Here is a 14,204-nt window from a genome sequence, read left to right as displayed (position 1 = left end):
TTTTAATTCTAAATTGTTTCCAGTTCATCATCGTCCACGCAGGGATTAATGACCTGGCGTACATACCTTGGATGCCTGGACAGGTCTTGGTCAACTTTTCGGAACTGGTTGACATCATAGGAAACGGAACCCAGGGTATTTCATCTAGTTTTATGCATCTATTTAATACATGACATTTGAATGCCTGTTATGTTTTTATGAATAAGAACGGTTTAATCTGACATTTACTTATACAAGCGGTTGCAAAGTAAGGTCTAAAGGCCAAGGCATTGTCCGACTACAGATTAGTTATTTAGATAAATTCGATATTTCAGATTTCAGCGTGTGGGGAAAAGATCCGATGGGTGCACATAATGTTTTGTATACTAAATTTCACAGTGCTGTGTTACTCCTATCCGTTGTCATTAGTTAGGCTGAAGTTGCTTTTGAGAGCTCAGGCCAAGTCGGTCCGAAATATTGTGATACTGTGTCTTTATTGAGAATGTCTAGAAAATAGGGTTGACTTTAAGCAACGTGCTTGCTTCAAATACTACGTTTTGAGACTCAACAAAGAGGCATTCAGGTAGATAGAATAGACATCTGTAATTGTAAACACAAAACAGTACACGTGTGTTAGGTTTAAGCTGTGTTTGAGAGGTCAGGCCAAGTCAGGCCGAACAGAGACTTAACATTTTTGATTGAGGCTATGTTGAGAATGGAGAGCGAAAAGGGCTTCACTTTAAGGGGCCAGTTTTCTTTACATGTTGCACTTGATAACATTTTGAAGTAGTATTTAGGTGGATATGTAGCCGGTCTATGAATTTAATTACAATTGAAGATGCATGTTCTAGGTTTAAGCTGGTTTAGAGAGCTCGGGCCAAGCCGGGCCGAACTATTGTGGTTGAGATATTGTTTAGAGTGTGGGGAAGAGTTCATATCTTGCATGCTTTAAATACTATGAATAGTGAATTTATGGGGTGGTATTAATTGGATGTAGACGTAGGAAAGTTTTCGTGCCGATAGAAGCATGTATCCGAAAGAAGTCAAATATTTATGCATTTTAAATCTTGTTTTGTTTATCGATTCCACTTTTAGACGTAACCTCGGTCAGTCAGCTCGCAGGAAACTTGTCTTCATGAGTTTGAGCCGATTTATTCGTAGTAAACTGTATATGGCACGCGTTTGTGGCTTAAAAGTCATTATTATTATCAAGTATGTATGTTGCATTAATCATTTGTAGGCATGGTGCTCATTAATGGGTTCATTATCCAATATTATAGCTAAAATGGATAGAATTATCATGAAGACGACCGCTCGTTATCAGAAATGAGCGGTCCACTGTAACTTGATAACGCCCGCAAAATGCTTGACGACAGGCCATTACCAAGCCCATTGTTAGGTGACGTCATAAGTAGCTCAGCTGTTGAAGTTCAATCACCTACGGCTCGAATGAACTTGGGTTCATTATTGACCATACATCTGGCTCACATTCATCACATGTGCCTGTGCCATTATGCACTTTCCTGCTTGTGCCATCCATAACGATTGTGCCATAAATGACAACATACAGCAATGAAAATATCGACTTGAAGTCTAACGTTGTCGATCACTGAAAACAATATATATTTGGCCCGCCGTGGCCCGGCCCGGCCCGGCCCGACTTTTAGGACATCCCTAGATACAAAACAAATGCTGTGAGTGTATGTCTATCATCTACAGTGCGATATCGGGTTCTTGTGGCCTGTACCGTTTTCTGTGCGGCTACTCGGTGTTTTCGCTACACACCAAAAATGTGATAGAAGGTAAAACAATCTAAAATAAACCTTTGAGAGAATACATGTTGCATGTCTGGTAGTAACAGTTACCATACTGACATCAACTGGCGTTAATTGCCAAGTAACTTGATAACTTGATCCTAGTTGGTCTTGACTCAGAGAAGAGAGCGCGATCACATTCTCCCGAAAATGATAGATTATAGGACGAAACGCAGGGTATACTTATAACAGAACGTAAATGTCCGATTACCTGATGGTCAGTTTATGCTTTTGTTAGTTCCACACTATCGCAGTCATATGATGATATGTGCGGGTGGCATCAGACAAGCGCCGTAAATACAAAGGGAGGTTAGTCTAATTACTTGACCATCAGGCTAATCGCTAGTGATGTTTTTCCTAATTGATGAATTTCACATCGCGACAGACCAGTAGTACATTTGTCATATGTGAACTTTTTTTACGACTAGATGTTAATGTTTCTAGGTATTTCTATACATCTTTTTTTAAATTACGTGTTATTTTACAATATATATTTATATTTTACAATATATGTTTAACAAGTGTGGACAGTTTCATGATGGAGGAGAGAACTTATATAACACAAAGGTAAACTACATATTTCACCTTCTATACGATGTAGCTAAATGTGTCCACTCTCTGACAGAGCTGGAAATATATATAACATGCAAAGGTGGGTGACATATTTTACAACTCACGTTATGTGAACAAATATTGAACAACATGTTGGCCGCTCGAACATAGTACATGGACTGTATATAACCAGGGATACTCTACAACAGGGATAGGTCACTCGATGGTTTGCTTTCTTTACCATTTGTACTAATGAACGTGTGCCTCGTCATGCTCCAACGCACACAGTCACTTGGCTCGTTCCCAGTGCAACTTCAGTTGTGTTTAACCAGGGAGACTATATAGAGTATATACGTTGTAGATTATCACTCGTTTAACAGAACTTCAGCCAGTTTATTGTATCAGTCGGAATTTTACAATGAATGAATGAATTATAAAAAGAATGAACAGCAAGAACTGTGTGAATGAATGAAAGAAATTAAGCAAAAGAATAAAAGAAAGAAGTCCATTTGTGAATGAATGAAAGAATAAATGATACACCGCGGCCTTCCCTCTCAAAACATGTTAGAGAAGGTAAAAGTATCGCGAGAACAGCTGTCTTTTAAAAAATCTACTTTGAAACATTTTTGTTTACATTAATAATTAATTCAGATATCTTATTGCATTATGGGGAATGGAATGGACATTAACAAAATGTTAACTGACACTGTCACACTGCCCTAAAATATAAAGTGTAAAACTCTCACAAAGCGTTCTAAAACACCTTTCCAGTATTGTCAAATACTAATATCAACAAGGGAGAAAGAAGTTATGGAACTATAACCTTCAAGCATCAATGGCGAAGCAGATCAGATCGGCAATATGTCATATTTTTCGCACACCTCAAATACACCCTAACATTTTGTTTTAGATTATGGAACTGTCACTTCTACTTGCAAACACATTTCACCTGATAGTATATTCCCATCATAAGAATTAAAGGTGTATGTGAAAGATGTATTTGAAGTAATAACTAGAAACGCGCAAACAACGGCGTATAGTATATCTATGGCGGATCAGAGCAGATCGCCGGTATGTCACATTTTTCACACACCTCAAATACACCTTAACATTCTTTTTTTAGATTATGAAACTATCACTATTACTTGCAAACACATGTTACCTGATAGTATATTCCCCTCATATGAATTAAAGGTGTATGTGAAAGATGTTTTTGAGGAAGTAACTAGGAATACTCAAACAACGGCTTATAGAATTTCAATCGCGAAATATCATATTTTTCACACACCTCAATTACACCCTAACAATTTTTTAAGTCATAAAACTGTCACTTTTACTTGCGAATACATTTCAACTAAAGGTATGTTCTCCTTCTAAAAATTAAACGAACAATTTAGTCTATCTTCGCGGTGAATCGAGAATAGAAGCCAGTGAGCTTACCGACTTGAAACTTTACTACGAATCTACTGTCCTAATACGGACACTAATACCAATTATTTCACTTAAACTTCTACATGTTGGATTTCAGTTGTTATAACACTCAGCGAACGTAATCAACTGTTGAAAATAAAGCGGGCTCAATCTTAAATACTACGCTGCCACCATATTGGCTACACTGGTTACGTAACGACCCGAGAGATACGTTCAGCGGCTTTTCGAGAAGTTTCTTCGCTCCTTCTATATAGGCTCCCGGATATAACACGCAAAGGTGAGTGTCATAGTTTACAACCCACATGATATAAACAAATGCTGATTAATATGTCGGCAGTTCGAACATAGAGCATGGAGGATATATGTTACACGCAAAGGTGGATGACATAATATACAACTCACATGGTGTAAATATAAATGTTCAACTGTGTGTAGACAGCTCAAACATAGAGCATGAAAGACGTATAACACGCAAAGGTGGGTGATACGTTTTGCAGCCCACACGATGTAAACTATGTTGAACAGTCAAACTTCAGGTAGGCAAGATGTTTAGGTCAATGGGGTATAACTTGGATGGCATAACTTAGTGCTTACTCATACATATTATGAAAGAACAACCAAATATTGGTGGTGGTTTTTGTGCGTATTGTTTCTGTGTGTTCGAGAATTTGGCATTGTACCATGTTCGGAATGGTGACAATAAAAAGCAGTGAACCTCACACAGTTGTACTTGTTATAATTTTGTTTTTGTTGATTATGGGAAAGTTGTGCACTCAAGGAGAACTGTGTTCGTCAACGGACATCGGTCAGCTCATCAAAACGTTCCACTTTTGTTGCAATATTGCAACATTTAATGGGCTCAGAATTAAGCCGTTTATTACTGTTGCCAGCACTGAGCTGGAAAATATAGCTCATTTCCGTTTTCTTTCTTCTCCTCCTTGGCATTTGGTTAGACCACAGGTCCATCTAACAATAACTACATTTAAACCATCAGAAACTAACGAATTACTGTCTTTTATCAGGAATATAATCAATTAAAAAGTAAATATAGCAATTACAAATCCTTATTTACAGATGGGTACAAGGACGGTGGCGCAGTAGGTTCTGCCACTGTCATTGGATCTAGAACAATATCTTCTAGATTACCTAATAGTTCTAGTTTTACAGCTGAAGCAAACGCTATATTAACAACTCTTAAACATATTCAAACATAATAAACATAAACAACATATCACCTTTTCTGACTCTTCAGGCTATATAAAACGTATCATGTAAACACCCACTTTTAATACAAATCATTGAATTATATAATGGTCTTGCTACTGTCGAATTCGACATTGTCTTTTGTTGGTTACCCAGCCACGTTTTCATTTCTGGGAACACCATGACCGATTTTGCTGCCAAGGCAGCACTCAACAAATCTGTGACACCACTTCTTATTCCATACAGTGACTATAAAGCTAGCATTAGAACTTACATTCGTGATCTGGTGCAAAAGAGGTGAGGCACCCAAATTGTTATCAATAAATTACATGAAACAGAACCCTTTATCGGATACACCTACTTGGGTTGTCAGTCCTGATTTGAAGAGATCATCGTGCGACGATGTCGTATTGGTCAAACAAGATACACTCATAACTACCTAAAGGTGAGGATCCTCTATTTTGCATCCCTTGTGGTGAAAGAATCACAGTCAAGCACGTACTGCTTTGAATACTCCATCACAAGGGATAAGTATTTTCCATCATGAACTGTGATCTTTTTAACAATATAAGTTTTCATATAATTATTGTATTTTTAAAAGAATTGAATTTGTTGATTGATATGTAAATAGATCAATATGTTATGATTGGAAGTCGAAATTAATATTTCAGATTGTTAGTGACGGTATCCCCAGGGGAGGTTAAAGTACTGTAAAATTATTGTCCTCATGAAAGGGTACGTAAGTCCCAAAACATTGAACGTCAACTCTAATCTTCCTCACTTTTAGCTGTAGTATTATTGTCACCTTAATTTGTGGCTAAATTTGCATACAGTCGCCAACAGCTAAAGTGATGTGGTGATGTGATGTAAATCCAACTAGGGTCCATGCAGGTAGTAAAAGCACTGTACGTCCCCATGGCCCCTAGTATGGTGACCTATCTTCAGTTGTTAGTGATCAATTTTTACGTGGCCTTATGTAACATAGTTTTCTGCTTTTAAAAATACATTCTGTATAGTTTAAGTCCTTTTGTGATAGTCTAGTTATTTTACAGTTCGTCGATGACTGGTTCTTTAATTACTTGTATGTATTGTGTATCTACAACATTTCTCGTCACTGTATGGGTGCAATATTGACGATGTGGCGTTAAAGTTTAACTCACTCACCCTTTGGTGAAGTTCTAACAAGTGTTACAAAACCCACCAGGAGGGCTCATGGTTTCGTTGCCATGGTGACGAGGCTTTCATTACGGAGTTAACCCTGCCCACTTACTCATTTAAGCATGCTCCGAGGAAAAGTGGAAAAGGTGCTGGCCTTGGCATTGTTCACAGGTCACATTGGAAAGTGAAACACTGTCATAACACAGTTATTTCATCACATGAATTAAATGAATATGTTGTTGACTGTCAGAAGTATTTCACTCAGGTGCGTGAGCATCTACCGGCCCTCTCCATCCAAGAAAAATAAACTGGCAACTTCTCTATTTTTTATGAACTATCGGATCTCCTAATGAAACTCAAACAGAGGAATCTTCTATTACTAGGAGATTTCAATCGTCACTATGATGGTATCTGGTATCTCATGAGTTAGTCCAACACACTCTTGACTGGGTGATCACCCGGCTAGATGATAACCTTGTAAAGAACATGTCAGTTGTCGACTGTCAGATGTCTGATCATCATGCTGTATTCATGAAACGTCCTGAACGACCGATCAAGAAGGTTGCTTGTCGTAACATCAAACGCGTCCCTTTCTACTCAAAGGAAGTTGCTGCTGCCAGGAGGAACAGAAAGACTGAGAGGAATTGGCGAACGTGTAAACTGGAAGTCGACAGACAGATCATTAGGTCAGCGCGGAACTCAACAACCAATATGATTCGGAAAGCCAGGGCAGAGTATTGTCTGTCTCAAGTGAAGGAGTCCACGTCCACGAAGGCCCTCTATGACTCAGATAACTCATGTTTCACAGTGCATCTCTGATGTGAAATCCTGGATGTCAATCAATAAGCTAAAATTGAATGACAACAAAACTGACCATCTTGCAACCATGAATTGGGCCAAGCTTAAAGTAGACTCGATCAAGATTGGTATTCCGTGCGACCTTTCAGTACAGCAGTAAAAACTCTTGCAGTCATCATGGACTTTCTATGGAGGACCATGTAAATACCGTATGTCGCATATGCTACTTCCACATGAGAACATTGCCAACATGCGTCACCTTTCGACATGTGATGCGTTATGTCATTGGCCAGATCCACTATCCTCTCAGGGTTGGATTACCGTAACAGTCTACTGGGTAATGCACGTTAGGAACTTGTCACCAAATTACAGCGCGTTCACAATGTAGCTGCACAGACCATCACCAGAAGCGGGAAGCGGTCACATATCACACCAGTCCTTGTCAAACTACACTGGCTGCCGATCAATGCAAGGATCGAATATAAGGTCTTGTGCATCACATACCGCTGCATAAATGGTTCAGCTCCATCCTACCTGTCCAACTTGATGAAAGAGTATGTTTCGTCTTGCTGTCTGAGATCAGCCAACAACTCACTACTCAAATTCCCACAGCCAAACTGAAAACCTTTGGACACAGACGCTTCTTGTTCACATCCACCTTTCTCTGGAATGATCTGCCCGTCTTTATCAAAAACACTGAAACACTGTCCACTTTCCAGTCAAAGCTGAAAACTTTCCTCTTCCGAAAATATTACCCTGTTGTCTAGATTAGCTGTTTTATCAAAGGCTCCGCGAGTTTGTCACTTGGTGTTTGGACAATGTGCGCTATAAAAGACGACTTATTATTATTATTATTTACAGATTGAGATAGAAATGCAGCAGAGAGGGTTCGGGTGATCCTGGCACACTCAGGCTGGTCAAGCTCATCATCAGCTCAGGGCCCTCACCCCCTCTACACGCAGCCCAGACAGCGAATGGGACGTCTCCCAGGAAACACTGCCTAGTCGAACCCACCAAGAACTTTCCGGAGAATATGGAGGCTCCCCAACACTGCAGCCTTCTGCATTACCCAGATTGTCAGAAGGGCTGTGCTCCCGGTGGAGAACCCGGGCACTCTCCTGATCTGCGCCAAGAGATCAGGAGGTACCAAACCAAGGGCACCGAGAACAATGGGGAGCCTGACGACAGTGTACTTGGGATGCTAGTGAGACATTTCAAAGGCGAGGTCCGCATATTTATCATGCTTTTCCTGAATCTTGCCAATCACGTTGCTGTCAAAAGGGACAGAAAATTCTATGATATAAATAATTTCATTGGCTTTATCAAAAAGGACAAGATCAGGTTTGTTGGCTGGAATTCGTCTCAGGCTGTATATTGGCCTACTCCAGAGAAGTTTGTAGCTGGCATTTTCCAGGACGCCCTGGACATGTTCAGGGTCGAGCCCCCTCTACACGCAGCCCAGACAGCGAATGGGACGTCTCCCAGGAAACACTGCCTAGTCGAACCCACCAAGAACTTTCCGGAGAATATGGAGGCTCCCCAACACTGCAGCCTTCTGCATTACCCAGATTGTCAGAAGGGCTGTGCTCCCGGTGGAGAACCCGGGCACTCTCCTGATCTGCGCCAAGAGATCAGGAGGTACCAAACCAAGGGCACCGAGAACAATGGGGAGCCTGACGACAGTGTACTTGGGATGCTAGTGAGACATTTCAAAGGCGAGGTCCGCATATTTATCATGCTTTTCCTGAATCTTGCCAATCACGTTGCTGTCAAAAGGGACAGAAAATTCTATGATATAAATAATTTCATTGGCTTTATCAAAAAGGACAAGATCAGGTTTGTTGGCTGGAATTCGTCTCAGGCTGTATATTGGCCTACTCCAGAGAAGTTTGTAGCTGGCATTTTCCAGGACGCCCTGGACATGTTCAGGGTCGAGCCCCCTCTACACGCAGCCCAGACAGCGAATGGGACGTCTCCCAGGAAACACTGCCTAGTCGAACCCACCAAGAACTTTCCGGAGAATATGGAGGCTCCCCAACACTGCAGCCTTCTGCATTACCCAGATTGTCAGAAGGGCTGTGCTCCCGGTGGAGAACCCGGGCACTCTCTTGATCTGTACCAAGAGATCAGGAGGTACCAAACCAAGGGCACCGAGAACAATGGGGAGCCTGACGACTGTGTACTTGGGATGCAAGTGAGAAATTTCAAAGGCGAGGTCCGCATATTTATCATGCTCTTCCTGAATCTTGCCAATCACGTTGCTGTCAAAAGGGACAGAAAATTCTATGATATAAATATTTTCATTGGCTTTATCAAAAAGGACAAGATCAGGTTTGTTGGCTGGAATTCGTCTCAGGCTGTATATTGGCCTATTCCAGAGAAGTTTGTAGCTGGCATTTTCCAGGACGCCCTGGACATGTTCAGGGTCGTACCATGGATGGACCTCGGAGTCATAGCCACAGGCATGGTGGAGACGATAATAAAAGCAGCGAGCCATGCCATCATGTCTTTTAAGATATGCTGTTTGTGCCAAGGAAGGGCATCCACTGACAAGGTGTTGGACAGCCTCTGTAAATTTATTGCAAAGACGACATTTCATATTGATATTCTCTTTAAGAATCACATTCTGGCGATTGCGAGTGGGAAGTGACTGGTCCTGAGCAGCAAAAAGGAAGCCCTCAGTTTCACATTTGAGACCAACCGACTTCATCCAGGCGAAGGAGTCGGTTGGATTGCTGTTCTGTTCCACACACTGCATGTACACTCGATGCAATGGCTTCTCAGACAGCTTCTCCACAAAGGACCGACTCTGGGCAGATTTGGTGAATGACTTCACTTGGTTTACTCCCATCACTGTACCGTCCAGCAGTACATCGCCATCAACAAAATCAATTTCAAATTTCAGATTGTGTCCAACAACCTTGGCACGCTTAAAATAGCTGTGGAATTCCTTGCTTTCATCGTGAGTCTTGACGTGCTTCACCAGAGGATCATCCGATAAATAAATATGTGCAAAAGTACACAATAAAATTCTATCATGAAGAGCTTCCACATTAATCAAACCCCGACCTCCAGAATTGATTGGCATATATAAACGATTAAGAGAGGAACGAGGGTGGTGTGCTCTGTTATCTGACATGATCCTTCTGGTCAGGCGGTCAAGACCCTGGATGTCTTGTTTTGTCCAATCAACTACTCCAAAGGAGTAGGAGAGGACTGGCACAGCAAACGTATTGGTGGCTTTGACCTTGTTTCGAGCATTTAGCTCGGAGCTCCAGATTTCCTTTAAACAAGATTTATACTCGGCCCTAAGTTTATCTTGAATCTGGGCATTCTGGAGCTTCTCTCGAACTTGCATTCCAAGATAGGTGTAGGCCTGATCTTCCACAAGATGCTCAATAACTCCTCCCCCTTGTAACTTGACCGATCCATTATTAGTTACCTTGCCACGTTTCAAATGAAGAGTATTACATTTGTCAAGTCCAAATGTCATGCCAATATCATTAGAAAAGGTGAAGTTTGGTGTACCAGGTGGACACTCAATCAGCTGTATCTCAGTTCAGGCTCATTGTACCAGGTGGACACTCAGCAAGTTCCATCTTATTAGGAGTTTGGTGTACCAGGCAAACACTCAGTTAGCTGTATCTCAGTTCAGGTTCACTGTACGAGGTGGACATCCATCAAGTTGTATCTCAATAGAAGTTTGGTGTGCCAGGTGGACACCAACTCATCTGTACATCAGTTTAGGCTCATTGTACCAGGGGCAGACCCAGCAAGTTATACCTCAGTTCAGGCTCATTGTACCAGAAGGACATCCAGGAGGTTATATGTCAGTTCAGGTTTATTTTACCCGACCGACACCTGGCTACTTGTATCTCATTAGAAGTTCGGTGTACCAGGTGGACACTCAGTCAACTGTATCTCAGTTCAGGTTCATTGTACGAGGTGGACACCCATCAAGTTGTATCTCAATAGAAGTTTGGTGTACCAGGTGGACACCCAGTCAGCTGTATCTCAATTCAGGCTCATTGCACCAGGGTCAGACCCAGGAAGTTGTATCTCAGTTCAGGCTCATTGTACCAGGTGGACACTCAGTCAACTGTATCTCAGTTCAGGTTCATTGTACCAGACGGACACTCAGCAAGTTTTATCTCAGTAGAAGTTCAGTGTACCAGGTGGACACTCAATCAGCTGTATCTCAGTTCAGGCTCATTGTACCAGGTGGACACCGAGCAGGTTATATGTCAGTTCAGGTTTATTATACCAGGCCGATACACGGGTAGTTGTATCTCATTATAAGTTTGGTGTACCAGGCAAACACTCAGTTAGCTGTATCTCAGTTCAGGCTCATTGTACCAGATGGACACGAAGCAAGTTTTATTTCATTAGAAGTTCGGTGTACCAGGTGGACACTCAGTCATCTGTATCTCAGTTCAGGCTCATTGTACCACTTAAAAAAACTCAGCTAACTGTATCTGAGTTATTTCTTATTGTACCCCATGGACAGATAGGAAGTTCTGTCTCAGTAGAAGTTCGGTGTACCAGGTGGACGCACTGTTAGCTGTATCTCAGTTCAGGCTCATTGTACCACTTGAAAACGGATTTAACTGTATCTGAGTTAATTCTTATTGTACCCCATGGACACTCAGCAAGTTTTATCTCAGTAGAAGTTCAGTGTACCATGTGGACACTCAATCAGCTGTATCTCAGTTCAGGCTCATTGTACCAGGTGGACACCGAGCAGGTTATATGTCAGTTCAGGTTTATTATACCAGGCCGATACACGGGTAGTTGTATCTCATTATAAGTTTGGTGTACCAGGTGGACACTCAGTCAGCTGTATCTCAGTTCAGGCTCATTGTACCATGTGGACACTCAGCAAGTTTTATCTCAGTAGAAGTTCGGTGTACCAGGTGAACACTCAGTCAGCTGTATCTCAGTTCAGGCTCATTGTACCACTTGAAAACTGATTTAACTGTATCTGAGTTCAGCCTCATTGTACTAGATGGAGAGTCAGGAAGTTGTGTCTCAGTAGAAATTTGGTGTACCAGGTGGACACTCAGTGATCTATGTCTCAGTTCAGGTTCATTGTACGAGTTGGACACCCAGCAAGTTGTATCTCAACAGAAGTTTGGTGTACCAGGTGGACACCCAGTCATCTGTATCTCAGTTCAGGCTCATTGTACCAGAGTCAGACCCAGCAAGTTGTATCTCAGTTCAAGCTCATTGTACCAGATGGACACGCAGCAAGTTTTGTCTCAGTAGAAGTTCGGTGTACCAGGTGGACACTCAATCAACTGTATCTCAGTTCAGGCTCATTGTACCAGTTGGACACCCAGGAGGTTATATGTCAGTTCAGGTTTATTGTACCAGACCGACACACGGGTAGTTGTATCTCATTATAGGTTTAGTGTACCACGTGGATACTCAGTCAGCTGTATCTCAGTTCAGGCTCATTGTACCTCTTGAAAACTCAGTTAACTGTATCTGAGTTCAGGCTCATTGTACCACATGGACAGTCAGGAAGTTCTGTCTCAGTAGAAGTTCGGTGTACCAGGTGGACGCTCAGTCAGCTGTATCTCAATTCAGGCTCATTGTACCAGGGTCAGACCCAGGAAGTTGTATCTCAGTTCTGGCTCATTGTACCAGATGGACAGTCAGGAAGTTCTGTCTCAGTAGAGGTTCGGTGTACCAGGTGGATGCTCTGTCAGCTGTATCTCAGTTCAGGCTCATTGTACCAGATGGACACTCAGCAAGTTTTATCTCAGTAGAAGTTCAGTGTACCAGGTGGACACTCAATCAGCTGTATCTCAGTTCAGGCTCATTGTACCAGGTGGACACCGAGCAGGTTACATGTCAGTTCAGGTTTATTATACCAGGCCGATACACGGGTAGTTGTATCTCATTAGAAGTTTGGTGTACCAGGTGGACACTCAATCAGCTGTATCTCAGTTCAGGGTCATTGTACCAGATGGACACTAAGCAACTTTTATTTCATTAGAAGTTTGGTGTACCAGCTGGACACTCAGTCAGCTGTATCTCAGTTCAGGCTCATTGTACCACTTGAAAACTCAGTTAACTGTATCTGAGTTAATTCTTATTGTACCTCATGGACAGTCAGGAAGTTCTGTCTCAGTAAAAGTTCGGTGTACCAGGTGGACGCTCTGTCATCTGTATCTCAGTTCAAGTTCATTGTACGAGGTGGACACCCAGCAAGTTGTATCTCAATAGAAGTTTGGTGTACCAGGTGGACACCCAGTCATCTGTATTTCAGTTCAGGCTCATTGTACCAGGGAGACCCAGCAAGTTGTACCTCAGTTCAGGCTCATTGTACTAGTTGGACACCCAGTAGGTTACATGTCAGTTCAGGTTTATTTTACCTGACCGACACCTGACTACTTGTATCTCATTATAAGTTTGGTGTACCAGGTGGACACTCAGTCAGCTGTATCTCAGTTCAGAATCATTGTACGAGGTGGACACCCAGCAAGTTGTATCTCAATAGAAGTTTGGTGTACCAGGTGGACACCCAGTCATCTGTATCTCAGTTCAGGTTCATTGTACCAGGGTCAGACCCAGCAAGTTGTACCTCAGTTCAGGCTCATTGTACCAGGGGGACACCTAGCAGGTTATATGTCAGTTCATGTTTATTTTACCAAGCCGAAACACGGGTAGTTGTATCTCATTGGAAGTTTGGTGTACCAGATGTACACTGAGTCAGCTGTATCTTAGTTCAGGCTCATTGTACCAGATGAACACTGAGCAAGTTCTATCTTATTAGAAGTTTGGTGTACTACGCAAGCACTCAGTCAGCTGTATCTCAGTTCAGGTTCATTGTACGAGGTGGACACCCAGCAAGTTGTATCTCAACAGAAGTTTGGTGTACCAGGTGGACACCCAGTCATCTGTATCTCAATTCAGGCTCATTGTACCAGGGTCAGACCCAGGAAGTTGTATCTCAGTTCAGGCTCATTGTACCAGACGGACACTCAGCAAGTTTTATCTCAGTAGAAGTTCAGTGTACCATGTGGACACTCAATCAGCTGTATCTCAGTTCAGGCTCATTGTACCAGGTGGACACCGAGCAGGTTATATGTCAGTTCAGGTTTATTATACCAGGCCGATACACGGGTAGTTGTATCTCATTATAAGTTTGGTGTACCAGGTGGACACTCAGTCAGCTGTATCTCAGTTCAGGCTCATTGTACCAGGTGGACACTAAGCAAGTTTTATTTCATTAGAAGTTCGGTGTACCAGGTGGACACTCAG

At 42.1% G+C, this 14,204-nt stretch overlaps 1 long non-coding RNA gene across 1 annotated transcript in view; it reads right to left on the bottom strand.

Annotated features, from left to right (window-relative positions):
* LOC137291691 (uncharacterized) overlaps positions 1 to 2,093 on the bottom strand; it is a 132,096-nt gene extending 130,003 nt beyond the window's left edge. The window contains exon 1 of the long non-coding RNA XR_010957275.1: positions 2,005 to 2,093. This is a non-coding gene — a long non-coding RNA (uncharacterized lncRNA). The remainder of the gene's footprint in view (positions 1 to 2,004) is intronic.
* Positions 2,094 to 14,204: the final 12,111 nt, after the last annotated feature.

The sequence above is a fragment of the Haliotis asinina genome, chromosome 7 (genome assembly GCF_037392515.1).
Source record: "Haliotis asinina isolate JCU_RB_2024 chromosome 7, JCU_Hal_asi_v2, whole genome shotgun sequence".
NCBI classification, from domain to species: domain Eukaryota; kingdom Metazoa; phylum Mollusca; class Gastropoda; order Lepetellida; family Haliotidae; genus Haliotis; species Haliotis asinina.
This window is presented reverse-complemented; position numbering and strand designations above follow the sequence as displayed.